Source organism: Olea europaea, chromosome 7 (genome assembly GCF_002742605.1).
Source record: "Olea europaea var. sylvestris chromosome 7, O_europaea_v1, whole genome shotgun sequence".
Classification (NCBI taxonomy): Eukaryota; Viridiplantae; Streptophyta; class Magnoliopsida; order Lamiales; family Oleaceae; genus Olea; species Olea europaea.
This window is the reverse complement of record NC_036243.1, coordinates 18,591,293-18,603,700: the sequence shown is the minus strand read 5'-3', so window position 1 is coordinate 18,603,700 and position 12,408 is coordinate 18,591,293. Positions and strand designations below refer to the sequence as shown.

The 12,408-nt window shown below is 32.2% G+C and overlaps 1 long non-coding RNA gene across 1 annotated transcript; it reads left to right on the top strand.

Annotated features, from left to right (window-relative positions):
• The first annotated feature begins 7,774 nt into the window (after nucleotides 1–7,774).
• Nucleotides 7,775–10,663, top strand: LOC111397269. Its single transcript, XR_002703209.1, has 3 exons — nucleotides 7,775–7,930; nucleotides 9,296–10,328; nucleotides 10,406–10,663. It is a non-coding gene; the product is annotated as an uncharacterized LOC111397269 (long non-coding RNA).
• The last annotated feature ends 1,745 nt before the right edge of the window (nucleotides 10,664–12,408 follow it).

The window sequence follows — 12,408 nt, the reverse complement described above, 5'->3', positions numbered from 1 at the left end:
CCCAACCCTCAAAAAGAAGGCAAAACAAGGTAGGATGATAATACTATAAATATGAGGGAGGTCACAAGTCATAAGACTCATGACAAGGTAGGACGCACAAAGAGATGGTGAGTAATCATGGTGTCAGAGTTCCTGGAAATGGAGGGATGAATTTGAAACAGTTCAAAGAATGGTTGATGAAGTATGACAAGAACAACGATGGGAAGATAAGCAGCAAGGAACTCCACGATGCCTTTCGCGACGCCAAAAGAGAGAGCTGGTTTAAGGGTATGAAGAGTGAATACGCCATCGGGAAAGCCGATAAAGATGGCGATGGGCTCGTTGATGATGATGAAATCATCAACCTGGTAGATTTTGCTCGTCGAAAACTATGTATGAAAATTGTCTTGGTCTAAGTTGATAAACCTAGATGTGTTTATCAACAAAACAATTAATGCATGAACTATCTAGTTTGCTTATCATGATGTATGGTTGCGAAATTTGCACGAGAACAGTTTGTAGTCTTCAAATTTATAAATAAATAAGCCATTTATCAAACTTACTCATTTTAGTCACTTAATTTGTAATTGTTTCAATTTCACAACTCAACTTACAATTTCATTTTTCCCCAATTCTATTATGGAAACCAATAGACTGCCGTCCATGTCAAGTTGTCTTGAAATGATTTTGGTGAAACATCGACTATTAAGCTATAACTTAATATCTATGACCATATTATGTTAATTGTTCATATTTCGTTCATTCCATCGGTAAGCTGACCAGTAATGGCCTTGCCTTCTAATAAACCAAATCATTTTATGACCCGTTATCAAGGTAGGCACTTTCATACAAGGGTAGGGGCGTGTGCTAAGTGCTTTGGATATTTGGTCTCGTATAGGTAATTTACTTTCTTCAGCTGCATCGAGGCATGTTCTTTTCCCTTTTTTTAGGTTTTAATGTTTTTTCTTTCAGTATCATAGAGTCTCATCCTCGTAGTTAGGTCAATAAAATATCTTTGGATCTTTCAATGCTTAAATATTATAGTTGAGTATCCTACTTACAGGAAATAAATGAATCGTCGTTTGAATTTTGATTTTATATACAATTTATATTTGTTGAAACAAACCACATTGTATGTGCTAAAGAAGGGGAAAGTCAGAATTTGCTTGGCAAATATGAACAAATCCATGGATGAAGATCCTTATGGAGCAAATCGTTGGATAATAAAGCCCCCCAAAAATTGGCTTGTCAATGACAAAATGCGAACATGAAGGTTTAACATTTTTTTTTAACTCAAATTAAGTATATACTGATCGATTGACGAGGCCATGATACGTGAGCATCCAATGTATGATTAAATGGGTACATCATCTTAATCGTTTGTCACGTATGATTATGTTGTTAAAACTGTTGGGCCGATTGACCAATAATGCAGGAATTGAGATTTAATGAATTCCACTTGTTGTAATTGAAGTATTGAATAAGATCACAAATAACCACGAATAAGATTAAAGTAAAAAAATAAAAGAATTGGCAGAGGAACGATGTTATTTTATTCAATCAATGAAAGGAGAGAATTACAGCAATAATGACTTTAATAATACTGAAAGAGGAGCCCTGTATTTATAGTATAAAATCTAGCCCTAAAAGAGTCCCAAAAAAGGTAAAAATCTAATGCAATTTAGACTCCTATTTCAGTCACACTCCTAACAATCTCCACCTTGACTCAAATTTCGGTGCAACGAACAAAACTCCAAAATTTCTCCACCTTGAGAAATAATCCGTCTGCATCAGAATGAACTAACCAATCTCCTCAACGCAATAACCAAACTCTCCACGATAACACGTTCCCCCACCCCGCGTCCACAAGCGACACCCGAACCCAAACCCGGGTTCCCCAAATTCCTTTTGGAATTAACAATCACTGGACAGGGTCGAAGCACACCCTATAGTAGAAACCACACCAAATGCACATTCAGAAGGTCCCTTGCCAATATTGTCACCTTCAATAATTTCAAAAGCATTACAGACATCTCCAAAACTGTACCTACGCTCCACGAATCCATTGGCATTACAAGAACACAGTGTACTCGTTAAAATTGGTGGCAAAGCGGAATCACCAACACTCCCTTGAGCAAAGTTCTTAACTGGCCCAGAGCCAAACCCAAGAGGTACTGTACCAAATTGAATGTCCACCACGGTACTGAACTTGTCCAAACGTCTCTGAACTGGTTCTGCGCTCCCCTGCAAGATGTACAACTGGGATTTCCTCTGTCCCTCCAGTACAACCCGGACACCCCTTTGAACCTTCAAGACTCCACCTCCACCAGAAAATTTGTACCCTTTTTCATCCAAGGTACTAAGTGATATGAGATTCTTTGTCAAGTCTGGAACTAGCGAACCTGATCAAGTGTCCTCACTGTTCCATCCTGTAGCTTCAATCTGACCCGACCGATTCCTGCAACCCAGCAAAATTGGTTATTTTCCATGACAACTCCATCTTACTTTACCGTCTCATATGTTTGAAACAAAGCCCTATTGGGACACATATGATACGAACAAGCAGAATCTAGAATCCATTCCTCAAGTTTGGATTCCCCGTCAGATACAGCCAACATCACATCTCCATCATCACAAAAATTTTCAGTAATATTAGTCTCATTCGAATTACCTAATTGCCCCGCATGATTTGCATGTAAATCGCCTATACCTTGCAACTTGTCGCAATCTTTCTTGATGTGTCCTTTCCTCTTGCAGTAATAACAATGCACATTGCTGTACTTCACCTTCGATCTACCCCTCCATCGATCACCATGAGTAATAAGAGCATCCCCACTCCTAGATGTAGGATCTCCAACCAACAGTTCCATCTTCTCCTTTGAGAACAGGGCGTCGTATACCTCCTCAATGGATAACGTGTCACGACAATACAGAATAGTATCACGAAATGACGAAAAAAAATTGGGTAGCGAACACAACAGGACCAATACTAGATCCTCTTCATCATATTTTACCTCCAATGTCTCCAAATCTACAACGATCTCCTTGAACACAGCAAGGTGGTCCTGCAGTGACCCTCCTTTCGCCATGCGATGAGAATACAACCTCTGCTTCAGAGTCAGTTTGCTCGTCAAACTCTTTGTCATGCACAACTGCTCCAGCTTGAGCCACAAAGCAGCCGCTGTCTTCTCTTTCAAAACATCTTACAGCAAATTGTTGGATAAATGAAGTTGGATTTGCGCTAAAGCCTTTCGATCCTTCCGTTGCTTCTCCTCCATAGACAAGCTTGCTGGCATCCTATCAAAACCCAGCAAAACATCATCAAGATCCATCTGCGTCAACACAGCTCTCACCTTTACTTGCCATAACGAAAATCTTGTATTGCGATCCAATAGCGGAATTTCATACTTCAACGAATTCATCTCTGAAAAACCTCAATCTAATCACGAAGAACTTGCAACCTGCAACACCCAAAATTGAAAACTACTGAACGTGCAAGGGGCAAAATAGTCCAGAACCATAATTTTGCCCAAAACTGAAATTGGACACCACCATAAGGTTCGTCTCGTCGTCCGGAGAAAACTGCCTGAAGACACCGTCGTCGAAAAACGCCTCACGCGTCGCCACTCGCTCGCCGGAGTTACCACCGCCGGCGACTGGTCAGAAAAAGCTCCAACGACCTGTGACCGTTTCTGCCTGCTGAGTCCACTGGTGGTGTTCGTTTCTCCAAACTCTTTTTGGTTTGACCAGAAAACACAAAAACAGATCCAACAGAAAATCGAAAAATTGGTCAGATTCGTTTTCTGATTTTCTGGTAATTTTCAGACGATTTTCCGATCAGTTTCTGGCCAAAAATCCACCAACAACCCCGCTCTAAGACCACTTGTTGAGACCAATTGACCAATAATATAGGAATTGAGATTTAATGAATTCCACTTGTTGTAATTGAAGTTTTGAATAAGATCACAAATAACCACGAACAAGATTAAAGTAAAGAAATAAAAGAACTGGTAAAGGAACGATGTTATTTTATTCAATCAATGAAAGGAGAGAATTATAGCAATAATGACTTTAATAATACTGAAAGAGGAGCCCTGTATTTATAGTATAAAATCTAACCCTAAAAGACTCCCAAAAAAGGTAAGGAATCTAATGCAATTTAGACTACTATTTGAATCACACTTCTAACAAAAACTACTAATGGAATAGACATTTGTGATGTAATTAAAAAAAAAAATTAGAAACTCAAGAGATCAAATAAAAATAATTTAAAGATAAATGACTAAAATGAAACTTCACAATAAATTGTGTGAACAACGTTGTAGTTTACTCTATTATGATCCCGGATCAACGTCCATATTATGTGAACAAATAAAGAATTGACCATTGAGATTATGATACATCATGTTTAATTCAACATATGCTATGTCACCTTTCAAGCGAACCATTAGTCCTACACCACCGTGTTTATATTGAATTTTACATGTGCCATATGGAACTCTACTGAACTCCGTTTATTATAGTATATATGTCGTCCCAAATGGAACACAATTGGGGTATGCTCGTGTTATTGTATGTTATTCATACAAGAGAGTCAAATATGACATTCACAACATTTTACCTACACAAGTAGGTCGTATTCTGCACATTGAATAACATTATTTCATTCATATAGTGTACCCGGCTTTCAAATTTCTATGATGATGATAAAATGGTTGGTACCTAATTTGAACTTAGTGCTTACTGCTTTGATGTGGTTGAAGCTTTAGGCTCCATCGGCGGAAATTATGTAAGGGACTAGGAAGGAGCGGACACCACTCAACACCTAAGGCAAGGTTCAATGTCTAACAAAAACGTATTAGCTCACTAACGTATAATAGGTTTTTAAAGTCCCGCACACACTTTCTCCAAATTAAAATATGCAATGAATGAAGTGTTGGACATTTTCAAGTGGGAGAAAATTTACTAATGTGAAGGTTGTTTCACCAAGTTTTTAATAAAAAAATTTAGCAGATTTTAATAAAAATTATTGAAATGTGTAGTTGAAAAATTGATGAAAGTTGTAGGTCACATGAAATATATCGTTAAAATTAATTTTCATCTTTACCCCAACTTTTTATTAAGTTTTTAAGATATTTCAAACAAGAACCTAGTTACATTAATTATATAAACTATTGCATAACTTTAATTAAAAAAAAACTCCATAATTATGGGTTATTTAGAAAGACATCAACCGACAAAACAGCAACAAACCCTCCTCGCAAAGTAAAACTACTATAAATAACAAATACTTTCACCAAATCCTTCTGTCTGGTCAATTCGTGGACTAATTAGTTGATGAACCTGTTTGTGTTTATCAACAAAATTCTGCTTGTTTGTATGAACTATCTATTTAATTCGCTTATCTTAAAATATGAGTGCAAATTTTGCATGAAATAGTTTAAAATCTTCGGAGTTTTCAATATTCTAAATAAATAAGATTTCAATTTTGGTCCTTTTCACAGTAGTTGCTGGAATTAAAAAGATGAACCAGAAAATAATGTTTATTTAGATCATTGGAAACTAAAAACGTGTACATGCACAGGTTTTCTATTGTTGATTTAAATCCAAAATTTGGTCTTGATTCAGCTATTGATCATTTTTCTTCTAAATTTGTAAATTATGTTCTTTTACTTTTTCAGTTTTCGTTAAACAACACAATAGTTTAACAACCTTGCTCATTTTAGTTGCTTAATTTCAAATTGCTAGAACATCACGATTCGTTACACTTTTATTTCAACTGAAGCGTATTTCCAAGTTCTATTATGAAAGCTTAGACTTTCGTACTGGCAACTGAAGCACTTTTTCAAGTTTTGTTATGAAAACTAATAGACTTCGTCCTGGCAAACAAGATCGTGACATTATGTCATTTATAGTTAAATATTTTATCATTTTTAGATCAAATCAATGGTTTCACTTTTACTCTCTCTATTCGATGCTATGTTATCCCTTATTAAGGTATATTCTGAAAAGAAGAATCCTACAACAGCATCAGAATTAACAACCACAAATTCAAGAATATATCCATTCAAAAACTTCTCCAAAAATATTTTCAAGATCAAACAAAATTATATTCTGTCGTGTGACACGTTTTTGACTACCTTAATTTTGATTACAATTCTGGGAAAAAGTTATTGGTTGCTCTTGAGGAATACAAACTTTGTTTGATAAAAATTTGCAAAAAAAATTTATCCACTTTTTAATTTGTCAAACTTTAATTTTAATCAAATATTTCGTGAGATTTACTATTTTTATCAACTTTTCAAGCACTCATTTTATCAAATTTTATCAACATCTGTATAAAACAGGCCCTAATAACAAAATTCTAGAGAGAGTAATCATTTTATCCAAAATGTAAAATTTTCACAATAGCACGTCAAATACCTTATGTATGCCATTTTATTGAAAAGTTTAACAGAAAATGTCCAACGAGACTTACATTGTAAGTGTAACTAAGGGTCGGCAAAATAATTGGAACCAACTGAACCAATATTTTAGATTCATCTCTACTTTAATTTTAAATGATTTTGATTCCGCAGAAGAACCATCTAATTTTAGTTCGACGCCATTTCTAGTCCTGAGAATCGAGAATCGGTTCAAACCCATTTTTCAAATATTAAGGTCATTTACTCTTCTTCAAACTTCAAAGCCCCAGTTTGGTCTTCCAGAGTTTGTTGTTTTACATTGAATGGGTCTTGATTCTGGACGTGTGAAAAATTGCTTCAAAAATTAGAAAACTTTTGTTATAAAACCAAACATGAACCAGTCGATTCAATTTTGGATTTGTTCCATAATTACAGATGGAACCGTTTAATGGCTCTATTGTAAAATAATCATCGATTCTCGGTTCAATAGAATTCGACCAAACTATTCTATTTAATATTTGTCCAATTCCATAATTACAGATGAAACCAATGGTTTTCATTATATGATAAATGATCAAATCGAACCATGGCTACCCTAGTGTAAATCTAAATAAAATTTGGAGACCGACTTGCAACTAAAACAATGACTTGAGGTCCAACATTTCAATTTTCAGTTTAATGAACTACAGAGTCCCATATTTCTTAGCATACTAGTGTTTCTCCCGTGCAATGCACGGGTGATAGTGTTTTGGAGCTTTTTTTAGCGTGTCAAATCTGTAGTCTAAAATTAGTGTTTTATGTTGTTTTTAGAATGATTTTCTTGTCAATATATGATTAATATGTATGGATTATTATTGTATGTATGTGTTGGTTTTTTTTTTTCTTTTTTTTTTCTTTTTTTTTGGTTCCTTGACTATTTCATTAACTTATGGACTTCGTTAATTACCTATTTATGTGATGAGTAAATCTATATAAAATTTATTTCTAGATTTTGTAATGATTAATTTTAAAACTAAATAATTAATAGAGTTAGCTTTTGAACGTGGAATATTTTGGATTAGATCGTTTGTTACGAGAAGTCAAGTTGTCCTACAATAGAGTGTTTACTATTAAAATTTAAAAATAAATTATAATAATGGATAAATAGAAATGTAACCAATTATTTTTATTATGCTCTTTGTTAGCATACATCTTAATATTTGTTACCTAAAAATCATGCAAAGGGATGTTGTCATTATCAAGGTTAGAATTTTGTGAAGAGATTCTCTAAAAATTGCAGAAGAATCTTGTGGTCCATACGTTGGAAGAAGAGAAAATTTATTGTATTTTAAATTATGTATATGTATTATGTGTAAAAAGTTTCAAAGGTTTCAATTATGACAAGAAAACAAAACACAACTTATTTATTATTGTATCTAAAGCTGAAGGGTCATTCTTCTATTCTCATATTGACGTCCACAGATTTTAGACGGATAAGGTGCACACATACTGTGTTGGAAAATTTGGCTGGAAAAGGTAACCATTTGCTGAAAATTTCGCTAGAGAAGGTAACCATTTAGAGATTTATACTGTGGCGTGAGAATATATCATGGAGAATTAGAGCTTGGTTTTGGAACTGATGATTTTTTATATAAGATTTTTGTTTCTTATTTTTGTTTAAGCTTTCCGTGAAATGGAGATGGGCTTTCCGTGTCCCGAAGTGCGTGTGCATCTGTGACACGGAGAAGGAGCTCTCCTTGTCATAGAAAGAACCCTCTTCCGTGACACAGAGCTCGCCTCCGTGAGATGGAGATGGATGTTTTTGTAACAAAGAGAATTTTATTTTTTTTAATGTCGTATTTGTTTATTTTGGATTGTTGATTTATTTATAAATAAACATTTCTCTAATTTAATTTTTAGATTTGCTCATGAATATTAATTTTTAAATCATTTGGGTAGATTAATTTTTAGATTTGTTTATAAATATTTATTTTTAAATAATTTATGCAGATGTCTCTAGAATATATAGTGTCTCCAGACCAATGATTTTCTGCTACGATTATTCAATATCCAAATCAAGAATATCTGAAAGATTTTGTAGAGTTTATAGAAGCAGATCAACAATGTTCTTTGATTTGTAGTTATTTTTATGGATTTATTTATGAAGCTGTTTATAGAGAAGAAGGAGAACAATTTAGTAGTAAATTAGTATATGAACTTATAATGAAGCTTATAAATTGTGGGAAAAATAATAAAGTTTGGGTACGCTTAGATGGCTATGTTGCTAGGTTTGGTTTGCAAGAATTCTGCTTAATTACTAGATTACCTTGCCATGAATCATTTATGGAGATCGATTATAGTAATGATCGTCTTAGAAATCAGTACTTTGATGGCACAAGAAGAATTACGATGAGAATGCTTTTTGAAGCATTTTACATGTCTGAAGATCATCGGGATAAATTTAAGTTGGGATTAGTTATGTTGGTAGAGTGTGTGTTAAAACCAACTTCAAGACAAATTGATTATAGAACTCTTGATATGGTTGAGTATCTTGATGAGTTTCTTATATATCCATGGGGTCATAAAGCATATTTTATTTTTTTAAATTCTTTGAAAGAGTCACAATTTGAAAGAATAGTAAGGATGTAACGGAATGAACAAGTAGAATGTAAGTATGTACTACAAGGGTTTCCACTTGCTTTTCAGGTATTTTTTTGTATTCTTTTATTGATTTATTATGTATAAGTTATTTGTATAAGAAATAAATAATATATATATAGGAAGCCTAATAAAATATTAAATGAAAAAATGATTAAACAATTTTTGGCTGCTCAGAAGGTATGTTTTTTTCATGAATGTACAAATATATGTGCATTTAATTATTTAAAAATTAAATTTAAAGAAATGATTTTTACGTTTAATTGTAATTACAGATCCAAGTAATTACGGTGTTGCAGCCTACAGAAGAAGAATTATAGACATTATGGTATAGAAGTTTGTCATTGCCAATGGACGATGAACATAATATATTAGATGGTATTGTGAATGGGCAATTAGATAATGTAGTACCAAAATTCTCGAATAATATATATGTGGAGCAAACAACTATTCTCGGTATTTCGGGAACTTCTACCGGAGCTGGGTGCAGTTCTGCTTCTGGTGGTTCCAACTATGTAACTGAAGAAAAAATGGAAGAAATGTTGAGAATCTATAAGCAACATAACATATCAGATATGTCTGGTTTATGTTACAATTTGAAGGCTGAAATTCTTGAAGAATCAAAAAGTCATTACTATACGATTCTTAACAACCAAAAACAGTTGTTTGAAGAACAGAAGAAATGGCAATATGATTACATGCAGTCTAGTATGCATTCTTATATGGACAGTTCATTATCAAGTTTGTTTGATAAACATGGTGTTGATGAATCGCAGAAACAAGAAGATCGTTATCAGAGCATGCAGTCTCATGTGGATATCAGTGTGGCTTCTGTGTGATCTTATGTTGATGAACAAAATGAGAACTTATTCAAGAAATTTTCTGATTGGAAATCAAACATAGAAGCCATTATAAGCTATACACAATACGAAATCCTATTGGTAGAGGTTTAATTCTTGATGATCAACCAAAGAATGTGTCTATGTCTGAATAGGCCGGAAGTTTTTTGAAACGTTTAGAAGAGAGAAGAAAAGGAAGGGAAAACAAATACAATTTTCGCCGTCTAAAGGTTATCCTTTGGAAGACTATTCTATGGAAAAGTATTCGATACTTAAAAATTGGATAGCGAATAATGAATCGAGGTGAAAAAAAAATCATTATTAGTTTAAATACAAAAAAAAATTCCGATTTATTCAATACTAATTTTAATTATGCTATGCAGTGCATTATAGGAAGAGTGTTGGGTACATGTATGGAAGAGATTGGTTGAAAGATTTATTGGATCAAACAAATGATATAAATGTTATGGTGAGTAAAGTTTAGCTATTACAATTAATTTCATTCTATATTTAATATATTAAATTTGTGTTTATTTGTTTTACCAGACAATTGAGCTGGAGTTGAAGTTTTTGAGGCGACTTATCAATAATGGTTGCACTCTTGTGTCTAAAGAAAATGCCATCATAGACTTTAAATTTGAAAATAAGTGTGCTAATATGATGATTTGGCAAAGGGATTACGTCATTAGAATTAATAAAGGTATACCAGATGGGACCGTTTTAAATCAATATGCCAACGACAGATTGTCTGTAGAGAGTCGTCCATGGGTAGGGTGTAAGTATTTGTTAATTCCATGCTCATATTCGGGGAATACTTGGTATCTTTTTTTAGTCAATATTTCGAAGTGAAAATTTTAGATATATGACTGTAGTCATAATGAGCATACACCAGATCAAGTGAAGGCATACGCGAATGCAACACTTACTGTGGTCAATTCTATATTGTTCAACGAAGCTTTTGCTGCGAGACGAGACGAGATATAAGGAAACATAGAAATAAAAATATGAAGCAAGAGATCATACCATACCTACCTTATACAAACAACGGGTAACCACTGAAAAAATTTCTTATTTACTATAAAATATAATTATTCGTACGTACTAATTCAATACAACATAAAAGTTTTTTTTACAGGCCGAACTGTGAAGTTTTTGTGCTTAAATATATAGAATGCTTTATTTTGGAGGCATCCGTTAGAATTTGTTTCATCAGACAAGATGACTATATATAGACAGGAGGTATTGACAAATGATCTAGGGTTTTAGATATGACCATTTTAATAGTGAATTAATTGGGTTGTGGCCCAATAATATGAATAATGCTATTCAGAGTGGAAATTATCGGCTGACATACAATTAACATTTTTTATTTGGTGTATAATTCAAAAAAATAGCTACCATATTTTTATATCAAACACTAAATTGTCAAATGTATGCCACGTAGGGCACTACCGATAGTCAAATATGTATCAAATTCCAAATTGTTAAATGTATGCCATGTAGGATACTAACGATAGTCTTTACTTCGAATAGCATTACTCAATAAATATGGGTTGAGATATCAACTATGGACATTAATAAAGCTTAAATTTAAAAACAATTATTTTATATTATAAAAGGGAAAAAATTAAAAAGAATTCTAAATCGGGAAAATTTTATCTTTAATATGAAGGAAAAAGAAATTTAAAAAAAATTAAAAAACTAAACAAAAGGAAATTACAACAATTAAATAAATGATATATATAAATAATATTTAGTCAGAATTGAAAAAAAATGAAGAGTTATGGAGAGTTTTTCTCCATAACATGGAGAGTGTCTCCATAACACACTATTTTTTAGTTTTTAGTTTTTTTATTTGTTTTGTTCATTCTATAAATATTGTCTTTTTCGATTTTTAATTATTTTCACTTTATGATAAAATTCAATGTTTTCAATTTTAATTAAATAATATTTATATTTTTTTATTTTGTTTTCGCAATTTTTTGTTTGTTTACTTTGTTTTATTTTTATTATATTTCTTAAAAAATTGTTTGCAATTTTCTTTTTCCTCATATTATGAATGATTTAAAATTCATTTTTATTCTTTTTGGTTTATGGTAAAACATATTTTGTAAGCAAAAAAGTTTAAAAATATGATAAAATGTAACTTTGAAAAGAAAAACGTAATTATTTATAGTATGAAGGAAAAGAAATTTTCAGATGTATATAATAAAAACAAAACAAATATGAAGAAAAAAAATTTACGAAAACTAAATAAAGAATATATAAATATTATTTCATTTTTAAAAAATCATATTTTATCATAAAAAGGAAAAATTGAAAAGAACTTTATTTAATTTTAGTAACATTCTTTGGTTCAATTTGGTTTGCTTTTATTATATATTTTTTGAAAATTATTTTAAAATATCTTTTTTTCTTCTTAAAAATTGGGAAATTTGTATTTTATCATAAAACGAAAGGAATTAAAAAGAATTTTAAATCGAAAATAAAAAATTTTATATTATGAACAAAAATAATTAAAAAAAAAAAAGGCAAAGTGGAGTCCGTGT